Source organism: Hyla sarda, unplaced genomic scaffold, assembly GCF_029499605.1.
Source record: "Hyla sarda isolate aHylSar1 unplaced genomic scaffold, aHylSar1.hap1 scaffold_1852, whole genome shotgun sequence".
Lineage (NCBI taxonomy): Eukaryota > Metazoa > Chordata > Amphibia > Anura > Hylidae > Hyla > Hyla sarda.
The window spans coordinates 43497-61263 of record NW_026608502.1 but is presented as its reverse complement, the minus strand read 5'-3'; positions in this window follow the sequence as shown (position 1 = coordinate 61263).

Below are 17767 nucleotides of genomic sequence, written 5' to 3'. Positions count from 1 at the left end.
TAACTATATATAACTATGTAACTATATGTAACTATGTAACTATATATAACTATGTAACTATATGTAACTATGTAACTATATGTAACTATGTAACCATATGTAACTATGTAACTATATATAACTATGTAACTATATATAACTATGTAACTATATGTAACTATGTAACTATATATAACTATGTAACTATATGTAACTATGTAACTATATATAACTATGTAACTATATGTAACTATGTAACTATATATAACTATGTAACTATATGTAACTATGTAACTATATATAACTATGTAACTATATGTAACTATGTAACTATATATAACTATGTAACTATATATAACTATGTAACTATATGTAACTATGTAACTATATATAACTATGTAACTATATGTAACTATGTAACTATATATAACTATGTAACTATATGTAACTATGTAACTATATATAACTATGTAACTATATGTAACTATGTAACTATATATAACTATGTAACTATATGTAACTATGTAACTATGTAACTATATATAACTATGTAACTATATGTAACTATGTAACTATATATAACTATGTAACTATGTAACTATATATAACTATGTAACTATATATAACTATGTAACTATATATAACTATGTAACTATGTAACTATATATAACTATGTAACTATATGTAACTATATGTAACTATATGTAACTATATATAACTATGTAACTATGTAACTATATATAACTATGTAACTATATATAACTATGTAACTATATATAACTATGTAACTATATGTAACTATGTAACTATATGTAACTATGTAACTATATGTAACTATGTAACTATGTAACTATATATAACTATGTAACTATATATAACTATGTAACTATATATAACTATGTAACTATATGTAACTATGTAACTATATATAACTATGTAACTATGTAACTATATATAACTATGTAACTATATATAACTATGTAACTATATATAACTATGTAACTATATGTAACTATGTAACTATATGTAACTATGTAACTATGTAACTATATATAACTATGTAACTATATATAACTATGTAACTATGTAACTATATATAACTATGTAACTATATGTAACTATATATAACTATATGTAACTATATGTAACTATGTAACTATGTAACTATATATAACTATGTAACTATATGTAACTATATGTAACTATGTAACTATATATAACTATGTAACTATGTAACTGTCACGATGCCGGCTGGCAGGTAGTGGATCCTCTGTGCCAGAGAGGGATTGGCGTGGACCGTGCTAGTGGATCGGTTCTAAGTCACTACTGGTTTTCACCAGAGCCCGCCGCAAAGCGGGATGGTCTTGCTGCGGCGGTAGTGACCAGGTCGTATCCACTAGCAACGGCTCAACCTCTCTGGCTGCTGAAGATAGGCGCGGTACAAGGGAGTAGACAGAAGCAAGGTCGGACGTAGCAGAAGGTCGGGGCAGGCAGCAAGGATCGTAGTCAGGGGCAACGGCAGGAGGTCTGGAACACAGGCTAGGAACATACAAGGAACGCTTTCACTGGCACAATGGCAACAAGATCCGGCAGGGAAGTGCAGGGGAAGTGAGGTGATATAGGGAAGTGCACAGGTGAAGACACTAATTGGAATCACTGCGCCAATCAGCGGCGCAGTGGCCCTTTAAATCGCAAAGACCCGGCGCGCGCGCGCCCTAGGGAGCGGGGCCGCGCGCGCCGGGACAGGACCGAGGGAGAGCGAGTCAGGTACGGGAGCCGGGGTGCGCATCGCGAGCGGGCGCTACCCGCATCGCGAATCGCATCCCGGCTGGCAGCAGAATCGCAGCGCCCCGGGTCAGTGGATCTGACCGGAGCGCTGCAGCGGAGAGAGTGTAGCGAGCGCTCCGGGGAGGAGCGGGGACCCGGAGCGCTCGGCGTAACAGTACCCCCCCCCCTTGGGTCTCCCCCTCTTTTTAGGGCCTGAGAACCTGAGGAGCAGACTTTTATCTAGGATGTTGTCCTCAGGTTCCCAGGATCTCTCTTCAGGACCACAACCCTCCCAGTCCACTAAAAAAAAAGTTTTCCCTCTGACCTTTTTAGAGGCTAAGATCTCTTTGACAGAGAAGATGTCCGAGGAGCCGGAAACAGGAGTGGGAGGAACAGATTTGGGAGAAAAACGGTTGAGGATGAGTGGTTTAAGAAGAGAGACGTGAAAGGCATTAGGGATACGAAGAGAAGGAGGAAGAAGAAGTTTGTAAGAGACAGGATTAATTTGACACAAAATTTTGAAAGGACCAAGATAGCGTGGTCCCAACTTGTAGCTAGGGACACGGAAGCGGACATATTTAGCGGAGAGCCATACCTTGTCTCCAGGGGAAAAAACGGGAGGAGCTCTTCTTTTCTTATCCGCGAACCTCTTCATGCGTGAAGAAGCCTGTAAGAGAGAATTTTGGGTCTCTCTCCATATAATGGAAAGGTCACGAGAAATTTCATCCACAGCGGGCAGACCAGAGGGCAAGGGGATAGGGAGGGGGGGAAGAGGGTGACGGCCGTACACCACGAAAAATGGGGATTTGGAGGAAGATTCAGAGACTCTGAAGTTATACGAGAATTCGGCCCATGGAAGGAGATCTGCCCAGTCATCCTGGCGGGAGGAAACAAAATGTCGCAAATAATCACCCAAGACTTGGTTAATTCTTTCTACTTGTCCATTGGACTGGGGATGATATGCAGAAGAAAAATTTAATTTAATCTTGAGTTGTTTACAGAGAGCCCTCCAGAATTTAGACACAAATTGGACGCCTCTATCCGAGACGATCTGCGTAGGCAACCCGTGAAGACGAAAAATGTGTACAAAAAATTGTTTAGCCAACTGAGGCGCTGAAGGAAGACCAGGAAGAGGGATGAAATGTGCCATTTTGGAGAATCGATCAACGACCACCCAAATAACAGTGTTGCCACGGGAAGGGGGTAAATCAGTAATAAAATCCATACCAATCAGAGACCAAGGCTGTTCGGGGAGAGGCAGGGGATGAAGAAAACCAGCGGGCTTCTGGCGAGGAGTCTTATCCCGGGCACAGATAGTGCAGGCTCGCACAAAGTCCACAACATCCGTCTCCAGAGTCGGCCACCAATAGAAGCGGGAGATGAGTTGCACAGATTTCTTGATGCCCCCATGACCAGCGAGATGGGAGGAGTGACCCCATTTGAGGATTCCGAGGCGTTGGCGTGGAGAAACAAAGGTCTTTCCTGGAGGAGTTTGCCTGATGGAGGCTGGAGAAGTGGAGATCAGGCAGTCAGGTGGAATGATGTGTTGCGGAGAGAGTTCAACTTCTGAGGCATCCGAGGAACGAGAGAGAGCATCGGCCCTAATGTTCTTATCGGCAGGACAAAAGTGAATCTCAAAATTAAATCGGGCAAAGAACAGAGACCACCGGGCCTGGCGAGGATTCAGCCGTTGGGCAGACTGGAGGTAGGAGAGGTTCTTGTGATCGGTGTAAATAATAACTGGAAATCTTGATCCCTCCAGCAGATGCCTCCATTCCTCAAGTGCTAATTTAATGGCTAGAAGCTCTCGATCCCCGATGGAGTAGTTCCTCTCCGCCGGAGAGAAGGTCCTAGAAAAAAAACCACAAGTGACAGCATGCCCGGAAGAATTTTTTTGTAAAAGAACAGCTCCAGCTCCCACTGAGGAGGCATCAACCTCCAATAGGAAGGGTTTGGAAGGGTCAGGTCTGGAGAGCACGGGAGCCGAAGAAAAGGCAGACTTGAGTCGTTTAAAGGCGTCTTCCGCTTGAGGAGGCCACGACTTGGGATCGGCATTTTTTTTGGTTAAAGCCACGATAGGAGCCACAACGGTAGAAAAATGTGGAATAAATTGCCTGTAATAATTGGCGAACCCCAAAAAGCGTTGGATAGCACGGAGTCCGGAGGGGCGTGGCCAATCTAAGACGGCAGAGAGTTTGTCTGGATCCATTTGTAGTCCCTGGCCAGAGACCAAATATCCTAGAAAAGGAAGAGATTGGCATTCAAACAGACATTTCTCAATTTTGGCATAGAGTTGATTGTCACGAAGTCTCTGAAGAACCATACGGACATGCTGGCGGTGTTCTTCTAGATTGGCAGAAAAAATTAGGATATCGTCCAGATATACAACAACACAGGAGTATAACAGATCACGAAAAATTTCATTGACAAAGTCTTGGAAGACAGCAGGGGCGTTGCACAGGCCAAAGGGCATGACCAGATACTCAAAGTGTCCATCTCTGGTGTTAAACTCCGTTTTCCACTCATCCCCCTCTCTGATGCGGATGAGGTTATAGGCGCCTCTTAAGTCCAATTTAGTAAAGATGTGGGCACCTTGGAGGCGATCAAAGAGTTCAGAGATGAGGGGTAGGGGGTAGCGGTTCTTAACCGTGATTTTATTAAGACCGCGGTAGTCAATGCAAGGACGTAGGGAGCCATCTTTTTTGGACACAAAGAAAAATCCAGCTCCGGCAGGAGAGGAGGATTTACGGATAAAGCCCTTTTTTAAATTTTCCTGGACATACTCAGACATGGCAAGAGTCTCTGGGGCAGAGAGAGGATAAATTCTGCCCCGGGGTGGAGTAGTACCCGGGAGGAGGTCGATAGGGCAATCATAAGGCCTGTGAGGAGGTAGAGTCTCAGCTTGTTTTTTGCAGAAAACATCCGCGAAGTCCATATAGGCCTTAGGGAGACCGGTTACTGAGGGAACCACAGAGTCACGGCAAGGGTTACTGGGAACCGGTCTTAGACAGTCCTTGGAACAAGAGGGCCCCCAACTCTTGATCTCCCCAGTGGACCAATCCAGGGTTGGGGAATGAAGTTGAAGCCAGGGAAGTCCAAGGAGAATTTCCGAGGTGCAATTGGGGAGGACCAAAAGTTCAATCCTCTCGTGATGAGATCCGATGCTCATTAGAAGGGGCTCCGTGCGGAAGCGTATGGTACAGTCCAATCTTTCATTGTTTACACAATTGATGTAAAGGGGTCTGGCGAGACTGGTCACTGGGATGTTGAACCTGTTGACGAGAGAGGCCAAAATAAAATTTCCTGCAGATCCAGAGTCCAAGAAGGCCACGGTAGAGAAGGAGAAGGCAGAGGCAGACATCCGCACAGGCACAGTAAGACGTGGAGAAGCAGAGTAGACATCAAGGACTGTCTCTCCTTTGTGCGGAGTCAGCGGACGTCTTTCCAGGCGGGGAGGACGGATAGGACAATCCCTCAGGAAGTGTTCGGTACTAGCACAGTACAGGCAGAGGTTCTCCATGCGGCGTCGTGTCCTCTCTTGAGGTGTCAGGCGAGACCGGTCGACCTGCATAGCCTCCACGGCGGGAGGCACAGGAACAGATTGCAGGGGACCAGAGGAGAGAGGAGCCGAGGAGAAGAAACGCCTCGTGCGAACAGAGTCCATATCTTGGCGGAGCTCCTGACACCTTTCGGAAAAACGCATGTCAATGCGAGTGGCTAGGTGAATAAGTTCATGTAGATTAGCAGGAATTTCTCGTGCGGCCAGAACATCTTTAATGTTGCTGGATAGGCCTTTTTTAAAGGTCGCGCAGAGGGCCTCATTATTCCAGGACAATTCTGAAGCAAGAGTACGGAATTGTACGGCATACTCGCCAACGGAAGAATTACCCTGGACCAGGTTCAACAGGGCAGTCTCAGCAGAAGAGGCTCGGGCAGGTTCCTCAAAGACACTTCGGACTTCCGAGAAGAAGGAGTGTACAGAGGCAGTGACAGGATCATTGCGGTCCCAGAGCGGTGTGGCCCATGACAGGGCTTTTCCGGACAGAAGGCTGACTACGAAAGCCACCTTAGACCTTTCAGTGGGAAACAGGTCCGACATCATCTCCAGATGCAGGGAACATTGGGAAAGAAAGCCACGGCAAAACTTAGAGTCCCCATCAAATTTATCCGGCAAGGATAGGCGTAGCCCAGGAGCGGCCACTCGCTGCGGAGGAGGTGCAGGAGCTGGCGGAGGAGATGACTGCTGAAGCTGTGGTAGTAACTGTTGTAGCATAACGGTCAGTTGAGACAGCTGTTGGCCTTGTTGCGCTATCTGTTGTGACTGCTGGGCGACCACCGTGGTGAGGTCAGCGACAACTGGCAGAGGAACTTCAGCGGGATCCATGGCCGGATCTACTGTCACGATGCCGGCTGGCAGGTAGTGGATCCTCTGTGCCAGAGAGGGATTGGCGTGGACCGTGCTAGTGGATCGGTTCTAAGTCACTACTGGTTTTCACCAGAGCCCGCCGCAAAGCGGGATGGTCTTGCTGCGGCGGTAGTGACCAGGTCGTATCCACTAGCAACGGCTCAACCTCTCTGGCTGCTGAAGATAGGCGCGGTACAAGGGAGTAGACAGAAGCAAGGTCGGACGTAGCAGAAGGTCGGGGCAGGCAGCAAGGATCGTAGTCAGGGGCAACGGCAGGAGGTCTGGAACACAGGCTAGGAACATACAAGGAACGCTTTCACTGGCACAATGGCAACAAGATCCGGCAGGGAAGTGCAGGGGAAGTGAGGTGATATAGGGAAGTGCACAGGTGAAGACACTAATTGGAATCACTGCGCCAATCAGCGGCGCAGTGGCCCTTTAAATCGCAAAGACCCGGCGCGCGCGCGCCCTAGGGAGCGGGGCCGCGCGCGCCGGGACAGGACCGAGGGAGAGTGAGTCAGGTACGGGAGCCGGGGTGCGCATCGCGAGCGGGCGCTACCCGCATCGCGAATCGCATCCCGGCTGGCAGCAGAATCGCAGCGCCCCGGGTCAGTGGATCTGACCGGAGCGCTGCAGCGGAGAGAGTGTAGCGAGCGCTCCGGGGAGGAGCGGGGACCCGGAGCGCTCGGCGTAACAGTAACTATATGTAACTATGTAACTATATGTAACTATGTAACTATATATAACTATGTAACTATATATAACTATGTAACTATATATAACTATGTAACTATATGTAACTATATGTAACTATGTAACTATATGTAACTATGTAACTATATATAACTATGTAACTATATATAACTATGTAACTATATATAACTATGTAACTATATGTAACTATATATAACTATGTAACTATATGTAACTATATGTAACTATGTAACTATATATAACTATGTAACTATGTAACTATATGTAACTATGTAACTATATGTAACTATGTAACTATATATAACTATGTAACTATATATAACTATGTAACTATGTAAAACTATGTAACTATATATAACTATGTAACTATATATAACTATGTAACTATATGTAACTATATATAACTATGTAACTATATGTAACTATATGTAACTATGTAACTATATATAACTATGTAACTATGTAACTATATGTAACTATGTAACTATATGTAACTATGTAACTATATGTAACTATGTAACTATATATAACTATGTAACTATATATAACTATGTAACTATATATAACTATGTAACTATGTAAAACTATGTAACTATATATAACTATGTAACTATGTAACTATATGTAACTATGTAACTATATATAACTATGTAACTATATATAACTATGTAACTATATGTAACTATGTAACTATATATAACTATGTAACTATATATAACTATGTAACTATATGTAACTATGTAACTATGTAACTATATATAACTATGTAACTATATGTAACTATATGTAACTATGTAACTATATATAACTATGTAACTATGTAACTATATGTAACTATGTAACTATATGTAACTATGTAACTATATATAACTATGTAACTATATATAACTATGTAACTATATGTAACTATGTAACTATATGTAACTATGTAACTATATATAACTATGTAACTATATGTAACTATGTAACTATATGTAACTATGTAACTATATATAACTATGTAACTATGTAACTATATATAACTATGTAACTATGTAACTATATGTAACTATGTAACTATATATAACTATGTAACTATGTAACTATATGTAACTATGTAACTATATGTAACTATGTAACTATATATAACTATGTAACTATATGTAACTATGTAACTATATGTAACTATGTAACTATATATAACTATGTAACTATGTAACTATATATAACTATGTAACTATGTAACTATATATAACTATGTAACTATATATAACTATGTAACTATATGTAACTATGTAACTATATATAACTATGTAACTATATATAACTATGTAACTATATATAACTATGTAACTATATGTAACTATATGTAACTATGTAACTATGTAACTATATATAACTATGTAACTATATGTAACTATGTAACTATATGTAACTATATATAACTATGTAACTATATGTAACTATATATAACTATGTAACTATATGTAACTATGTAACTATATATAACTATGTAACTATATGTAACTATGTAACTATGTAACTCTATATAACTATGTAACTATATATAACTATGTAACTATATATAACTATGTAACTATGTAACTATATATAACTATGTAACTATATATAACTATGTAACTATGTAACTATATATAACTATGTAACTATATATAACTATGTAACTATGTAACTCTATATAACTATGTAACTATATATAACTATGTAACTATATATAACTATGTAACTATGTAACTATATATAACTATGTAACTATATATAACTATGTAACTATGTAACTCTATATAACTATGTAACTATATATAACTATGTAACTATATATAACTATGTAACTATATATAACTATGTAACTATATATAACTATGTAACTATGTAACTATATATAACTATGTAACTATGTAACTATATATAACTATGTAACTATATATAACTATGTAACTATATGTAACTATGTAACTATATATAACTATGTAACTATGTAACTATATATAACTATGTAACTATATGTAACTATGTAACTATGTAACTATATATAACTATGTAACTATATATAACTATGTAACTATATATAACTATGTAACTATATATAACTATGTAACTATATATAACTATGTAACTATATGTAACTATATATAACTATGTAACTATATATAACTATGTAACTATATATAACTATGTAACTATATGTAACTATGTAACTATATATAACTATGTAACTATATGTAACTATGTAACTATATGTAACTATGTAACTATATATAACTATGTAACTATATGTAACTATGTAACTATATGTAACTATGTAACTATATATAACTATGTAACTATGTAACTATATATAACTATGTAACTATGTAACTATATGTAACTATGTAACTATATATAACTATGTAACTATGTAACTATATGTAACTATGTAACTATATATAACTATGTAACTATATGTAACTATGTAACTATATGTAACTATGTAACTATATATAACTATGTAACTATGTAACTATATATAACTATGTAACTATATATAACTATGTAACTATATATAACTATGTAACTATATGTAACTATGTAACTATATATAACTATGTAACTATATGTAACTATGTAATTATGTAACTATATATAACTATGTAACTATATGTAACTATGTAACTATATGCAACTATGTAACTATATATAACTATGTAACTATATATAACTATGTAACTATATATAACTATGTAATTATGTAACTATATATAACTATGTAACTATATGTAACTATGTAACTATATATAACTATGTAACTATATGTAACTATGTAACTATATGTAACTATGTAACTATATATAACTATGTAACTATATATAACTATGTAACTATATATAACTATGTAACTATATGTAACTATGTAATTATGTAACTATATATAACTATGTAACTATATATAACTATGTAACTATATGTAACTATGTAACTATATATAACTATGTAACTATATATAACTATGTAACTATATATAACTATGTAACTATATGTAACTATGTAATTATGTAACTATATATAACTATGTAACTATATATAACTATGTAACTATATGTAACTATGTAACTATATATAACTATGTAACTATATATAACTATGTAACTATATATAACTATGTAACTGTTACGCCGAGCGCTCCGGGTCCCCGCTCCTCCCCGGAGCGCTCGCTTCACTCTCCCCGCTGCAGCGCTCCGGTCACGTCCTCTGACCCGGGGCGCTGCGATTCCGCTGCCAGCCGGGATGCGATTCGCGATGCGGGTAGCGCCCGCTCGCGATGCGCACCCCGGCTCCCCTACCTGACTCGCTCTCCGTCTGTTCTGTCCCGGCGCGCGCGGCCCCGCTCCCTAGGGCGCGCGCGCGCCGGGTCTCTGCGATTTAAAGGGCCACTGCGCCGCTGATTGGCGCAGTGGTTCCAATTAGTGTGTTCCAGACCTTCTGCCGTTGCCCCTGACTACGATCCTTGCTGCCTGCCCCGACCTTCTGCTACGTCCGACCTTGCTTCTGCCTACTCCCTTGTACCGCGCCTATCTTCAGCAGCCAGAGAGGTGAGCCGTTGCTAGTGGATACGACCTGGTCACTACCGCCGCAGCAAGACCATCCCGCTTTGCGGCGGGCTCTGGTGAAAACCAGTAGTGGCTTAGAACCGGTCCACTAGCACGGTCCACGCCAATCCCTCTCTGGCACAGAGGATCCACTACCTGCCAGCCGGCATCGTGACAGTAGATCCGGCCATGGATCCCGCTGAAGTTCCTCTGCCAGTTGTCGCCGACCTCACCACGGTGGTCGCCCAGCAGTCACAACAGATAGCGCAACAAGGCCAACAGCTGTCTCAACTGACCGTTATGCTACAACAGTTACTACCACAGCTTCAGCAGTCATCTCCTCCGCCAGCTCCTGCACCTCCTCCGCAGCGAGTGGCCGCTCCTGGGATACGCTTATCCTTGCCGGATAAATTTGATGGGGACTCTAAGTTTTGCCGTGGCTTTCTTTCCCAATGTTCCCTGCATCTGGAGATGATGTCGGACCTGTTTCCCACTGAAAGGTCTAAGGTGGCTTTCGTAGTCAGCCTTCTGTCCGGAAAAGCCCTGTCATGGGCCACACCGCTCTGGGACCGCAATGACCCCGTCACTGCCTCTGTACACTCCTTCTTCTCGGAAATCCGAAGTGTCTTTGAGGAACCTGCCCGAGCCTCTTCTGCTGAGACTGCCCTGTTGAACCTGGTCCAGGGTAATTCTTCCGTTGGCGAGTATGCCGTACAATTCCGTACTCTTGCTTCAGAATTGTCCTGGAATAATGAGGCCCTCTGCGCGACCTTCAAAAAAGGCCTATCCAGCAACATTAAAGATGTTCTGGCCGCACGAGAAATTCCTGCTAATCTACATGAACTTATTCACCTAGCCACTCGCATTGACATGCGTTTTTCCGAAAGGCGTCAGGAACTCCGCCAAGATATGGACTCTGTTCGCACGAGGCGTTTCTTCTCCTCGGCTCCTCTCTCCTCTGGTCCCCTGCAATCTGTTCCTGTGCCTCCCGCCGTGGAGGCTATGCAGGTCGACCGGTCTCGCCTGACACCTCAAGAGAGGACACGACGCCGTATGGAGAACCTCTGCCTGTACTGTGCTAGTACCGAACACTTCCTGAGGGATTGTCCTATCCGTCCTCCCCGCCTGGAAAAACGTACGCTGACTCCGCACAAAGGTGAGACAGTCCTTGATGTCTACTCTGCTTCTCCACGTCTTACTGTGCCTGTGCGGATATCTGCCTCTACCTTCTCCTTCTCTACAGTGGCCTTCTTGGACTCTGGATCTGCAGGAAATTTTATTTTAGCCTCTCTCGTCAACAGGTTCAACATCCCCGTGACCAGTCTCGCCAGACCCCTCTACATCAATTGTGTAAATAATGAAAGATTGGACTGTACCATACGTTTCCGCACGGAGCCCCTTCTTATGAGCATCGGATCTCATCATGAGAGGATTGAACTTTTGGTCCTCCCCAATTGCACCTCGGAAATTCTCCTTGGACTTCCCTGGCTTCAACTTCATTCCCCAACCCTGGATTGGTCCACTGGGGAGATCAAGAGTTGGGGGTCCTCTTGTTCCAAGAACTGTCTAAAACCGGTTCCCAGTAACCCTTGCCGTAACTCTGTGGTTCCTCCAGTAACCGGTCTCCCTAAGGCCTATATGGACTTCGCGGATGTTTTCTGCAAAAAACAAGCTGAGACTCTACCTCCTCACAGGCCTTATGATTGCCCTATCGACCTCCTCCCGGGCACTACTCCACCCCGGGGCAGAATTTATCCTCTCTCTGCCCCAGAGACTCTTGCCATGTCCGAATACGTCCAGGAGAATCTAAAAAAGGGCTTTATCCGTAAATCCTCCTCTCCTGCCGGAGCCGGATTTTTCTTTGTGTCCAAAAAAGATGGCTCCCTACGTCCTTGCATTGACTACCGCGGTCTTAATAAAATCACGGTTAAGAACCGCTACCCCTTACCCCTCATCTCTGAACTCTTTGATCGCCTCCAAGGTGCCCACATCTTTACTAAATTGGACTTAAGAGGCGCCTATAACCTCATCCGCATCAGAGAGGGGGACGAGTGGAAAACGGCATTTAACACCAGAGATGGACACTTTGAGTATCTGGTCATGCCCTTTGGCCTGTGCAACGCCCCTGCCGTCTTCCAAGACTTTGTCAATGAAATTTTTCGTGATCTGTTATACTCCTGTGTTGTTGTATATCTGGACGATATCCTAATTTTTTCTGCCAATCTAGAAGAACACCGCCAGCATGTCCGTATGGTTCTTCAGAGACTTCGTGACAATCAACTTTATGCCAAAATTGAGAAATGTCTGTTTGAATGCCAATCTCTTCCTTTTCTAGGATATTTGGTCTCTGGCCAGGGACTACAGATGGATCCAGACAAACTCTCTGCCGTCTTAGATTGGCCACGCCCCTCCGGACTCCGTGCTATCCAACGCTTTTTGGGGTTCGCCAATTATTACAGGCAATTTATTCCACATTTTTCTACCATTGTGGCTCCTATCGTGGCTTTAACCAAAAAAAAAGCTGATCCCAAGTCCTGGCCTCCTCAAGCAGAAGACGCCTTTAAACGACTCAAGTCTGCCTTTTCTTCGGCTCCCGTGCTCTCCAGACCTGACCCTTCCAAACCCTTCCTATTGGAGGTTGATGCCTCCTCAGTAGGAGCTGGAGCTGTTCTTCTACAAAAAAATTCTTCCGGGCATGCTGTCACTTGTGGTTTTTTCTCTAGGACCTTCTCTCCAGCGGAGAGGAACTACTCCATCGGGGATCGAGAGCTTCTAGCCATTAAATTAGCACTTGAGGAATGGAGGCATCTGCTGGAGGGATCAAGTTCTCCTGTTATTATCTACACCGACCACAAGAACCTCTCCTACCTCCAGTCTGCCCAACGGCTGAATCCTCGCCAGGCCCGGTGGTCTCTGTTCTTTGCCCGATTTAATTTTGAGATTCACTTTCGTCCTGCCGATAAGAACATTAGGGCCGATGCTCTCTCTCGTTCCTCGGATGCCTCAGAAGTTGAACTCTCTCCGCAACACATCATTCCACCTGACTGCCTGATCTCCACTTCTCCTGCCTCCATCAGGCAGACTCCTCCAGGAAAGACCTTTGTTTCTCCTCGCCAACGCCTCGGAATCCTCAAATGGGGTCACTCCTCCCATCTCGCAGGTCATGCGGGTATCAAGAAATCTGTGCAACTCATCTCCCGCTTCTATTGGTGGCCGACTCTGGAGACGGATGTTGTGGACTTTGTGCGAGCCTGCACTATCTGTGCCCGGGATAAGACTCCTCGCCAGAAGCCCGCTGGTTTTCTTCATCCTCTGCCTGTCCCCGAACAGCCTTGGTCTCTGATTGGTATGGATTTTATTACTGATTTACCCCCTTCCCGTGGCAACACTGTTATTTGGGTGGTCGTTGATCGATTCTCCAAAATGGCACATTTCATCCCTCTTCCTGGTCTTCCTTCTGCGCCTCAGTTGGCTAAACAATTTTTTGTACACATTTTTCGTCTTCACGGGTTGCCTACGCAGATTGTCTCGGATAGAGGCGTCCAATTCGTGTCTAAATTCTGGAGGGCTCTCTGTAAACAACTCAAGATTAAATTAAATTTTTCTTCTGCATATCATCCCCAGTCCAATGGACAAGTAGAAAGAATTAACCAGATCTTGGGTGATTATTTGCGACATTTTGTTTCCTCCCGCCAGGATGACTGGGCAGATCTCCTCCCATGGGCCGAATTCTCGTATAACTTCAGGGTCTCTGAGTCTTCCTCCAAATCCCCATTTTTCGTGGTGTACGGCCGTCACCCTCTTCCCCCCCTCCCTACTCCCTTGCCCTCTGGTCTGCCCGCTGTGGATGAAATTTCTCGTGACCTTTCCATCATATGGAGAGAGACCCAAAATTCTCTCTTACAGGCTTCATCACGCATGAAGAAGTTCGCGGATAAGAAAAGAAGAGCTCCTCCCGTTTTTTCCCCTGGAGACAAGGTATGGCTCTCCGCTAAATATGTCCGCTTCCGTGTCCCTAGCTACAAGTTGGGACCACGCTATCTTGGTCCTTTCAAAATTTTGTGTCAAATTAATCCTGTCTCTTATAAACTTCTTCTTCCTCCTTCTCTTCGTATCCCTAATGCCTTTCACGTCTCTCTTCTCAAACCACTCATCCTCAACCGTTTTTCTCCCAAATCTGTTCCTCCCACTTCTGTTTCCGGCTCCTCGGACATCTTCTCGGTCAAAGAAATCTTAGCTGCCAAAAAGGTCAGAGGGAAAAATTTTTTTTAGTGGACTGGGAGGGTTGTGGTCCTGAAGAGAGATCCTGGGAACCTGAGGACAACATCCTAGACAAAAGTCTGCTCCTCAGGTTCTCAGGCTCTAAGAAGAGGGGGAGACCCAAGGGGGGGGGTACTGTTACGCCGAGCGCTCCGGGTCCCCGCTCCTCCCCGGAGCGCTCGCTACACTCTCCCCGCTGCAGCGCTCCGGTCACGTCCTCTGACCCGGGGCGCTGCGATTCCGCTGCCAGCCGGGATGCGATTCGCGATGCGGGTAGCGCCCGCTCGCGATGCGCACCCCGGCTCCCCTACCTGACTCGCTCTCCGTCTGTTCTGTCCCGGCGCGCGCGGCCCCGCTCCCTAGGGCGCGCGCGCGCCGGGTCTCTGCGATTTAAAGGGCCACTGCGCCGCTGATTGGCGCAGTGGTTCCAATTAGTGTGTTCCAGACCTTCTGCCGTTGCCCCTGACTACGATCCTTGCTGCCTGCCCCGACCTTCTGCTACGTCCGACCTTGCTTCTGCCTACTCCCTTGTACCGCGCCTATCTTCAGCAGCCAGAGAGGTGAGCCGTTGCTAGTGGATACGACCTGGTCACTACCGCCGCAGCAAGACCATCCCGCTTTGCGGCGGGCTCTGGTGAAAACCAGTAGTGGCTTAGAACCGGTCCACTAGCACGGTCCACGCCAATCCCTCTCTGGCACAGAGGATCCACTACCTGCCAGCCGGCATCGTGACAGTAACTATATGTAACTATGTAACTATATATAACTATGTAACTATATATAACTATGTAACTATATATAACTATGTAACTATATATAACTATGTAACTATATGTAACTATGTAACTATATGTAACTATGTAACTATATATAACTATGTAACTATATATAACTATGTAACTATATATAACTATGTAACTATATGTAACTATGTAATTATGTAACTATATATAACTATGTAACTATATATAACTATGTAACTATATATAACTATGTAACTATATGTAACTATGTAATTATGTAACTATATATAACTATGTAACTATATGTAACTATATGTAACTATATGTAACTATGTAACTATATGTAACTATGTAACTATATATAACTATGTAACTATATGTAACTATGTAACTATATATAACTATGTAACTATATGTAACTATGTAACTATATGTAACTATGTAACTATATGTAACTATGTAACTATATATAACTATGTAACTATATGTAACTATGTAACTATATATAACTATGTAACTATATGTAACTATGTAACTATATATAACTATGTAACTATATATAACTATGTAACTATATGCAACTATGTAACTATATATAACTATGTAACTATATATAACTATGTAACTATATGTAACTATGTAACTATATGTAACTATGTAACTATATATAACTATGTAACTATATGTAACTATGTAACTATATGTAACTATGTAACTATATATAACTATGTAACTATATGTAACTATGTAACTATATGTAACTATGTAACTATATGTAACTATATATAACTATGTAACTATATATAACTATGTAACTATATATAACTATGTAACTATATGTAACTATATATAACTATGTAACTATGTAACTATATGTAACTATGTAACTATATGTAACTATGTAATTATGTAACAACATTTCAGCAAATTTTGAATGCTAACTTGATGCCATCTGTGAAAAAGCTGAAGTTAAAGGGGTACTCCAGTGTAAAAAAAATTTTTTCCATGAACTGGTGCCAGAAAGTTGAACAGATTTGTAAATTACTTCTATTAAAAAAATCTTAATCCTTTTGTCACTTTTTAGCAGCTGTATGCTGCAGAGGAAATTCTTTACTTTTTGAATTTCTTTTTTGTGCTGTCCACAGCGCTCTCTGCTGACACACTTTTTTTAATTATAAAAGTACAAAACACAAAACAAGTTCAATTCACTGTAACAATACTGAACATAAACAAACTATCCGTCTCAAAATACAGTGACCCCTCGACTTATGATGGCCCCGACATATGATCATTTGAACATATGATGGCCTCTCAGAGCCCATGGTATGTTGAAGGCAGTATGGACATATGATGCTGCTGTGTGTCGGGGCCATCGTATCTGACAGCGCTGACAACTTCACCATCTGACAGATAGTTGTATAATGTCCCCGTGTGCCCCGTTCTGCCTCCTGTCACTCACATGCTGTCCTGATAACTCATACAGGCTTCCACTGTGAGCTCCGTGTAAGCCCCGCCCCCCAGTGCCGCCAAAGCCAATAGCCTTGTGCATCTTGCTGCAGGCATCCAATGAGCTGCTGGCTGCCCTCCCCTTCCTTTCCTATAGAGCTGTAGTCAGCAGGATGGTAATGGAGGACATTCTGTCCCCCCTGAAGGTATATAAAGAACTGTACAGTACTGTATACAATGTCACACATCACATACAATACATATACACACTATACACCCCATACATCAATGTTTACCTATCAGTGTGCCTCCAGCTGTTGCAAAACTATAACTCCCAGCATGCCCAGACAGTCAATGGCTGTATATGCATGCTGGGAGTTGTAGTTGTGCAACAGCTGGAGGCACCCTGGTTTGTTAAACACTCCCCATACACTCCACATACAATGGTCATCCCAGAACCAATTAGCAGTTTCCCATAGAGATATGTATTCAACATACAATGGTTCCGAGGCCCCAGAACCAATTACCATTTTTACATAGACATATGAACTCGACATATGATGGTTTCAACATATGATGGTTCTCCTGGAACCAATTAATATCATATGTTGAGGGACCACTGTAACAACTTAAACCTTCCTAAGCAGCCAGCCCTGATAATCTTAACCTCTTTAGGACATAGGACGTTCTGGAACGGCCCCGCTACCTGGGCTTTAATGCCCAAGGACATTAGAGAACGTCCTGTTGTATTTCCGGTCTCTGCCGCGCGCCGGGCAGAGATCGGAATGGCATGTTTGCTGAAATCTTTCTGCAGGCATGCCGTGCAAATGCCGAGGGGGGTCCCGGGACCCCCGCATGTTGGCGATCGCAGAAAATCGCATGTCAAT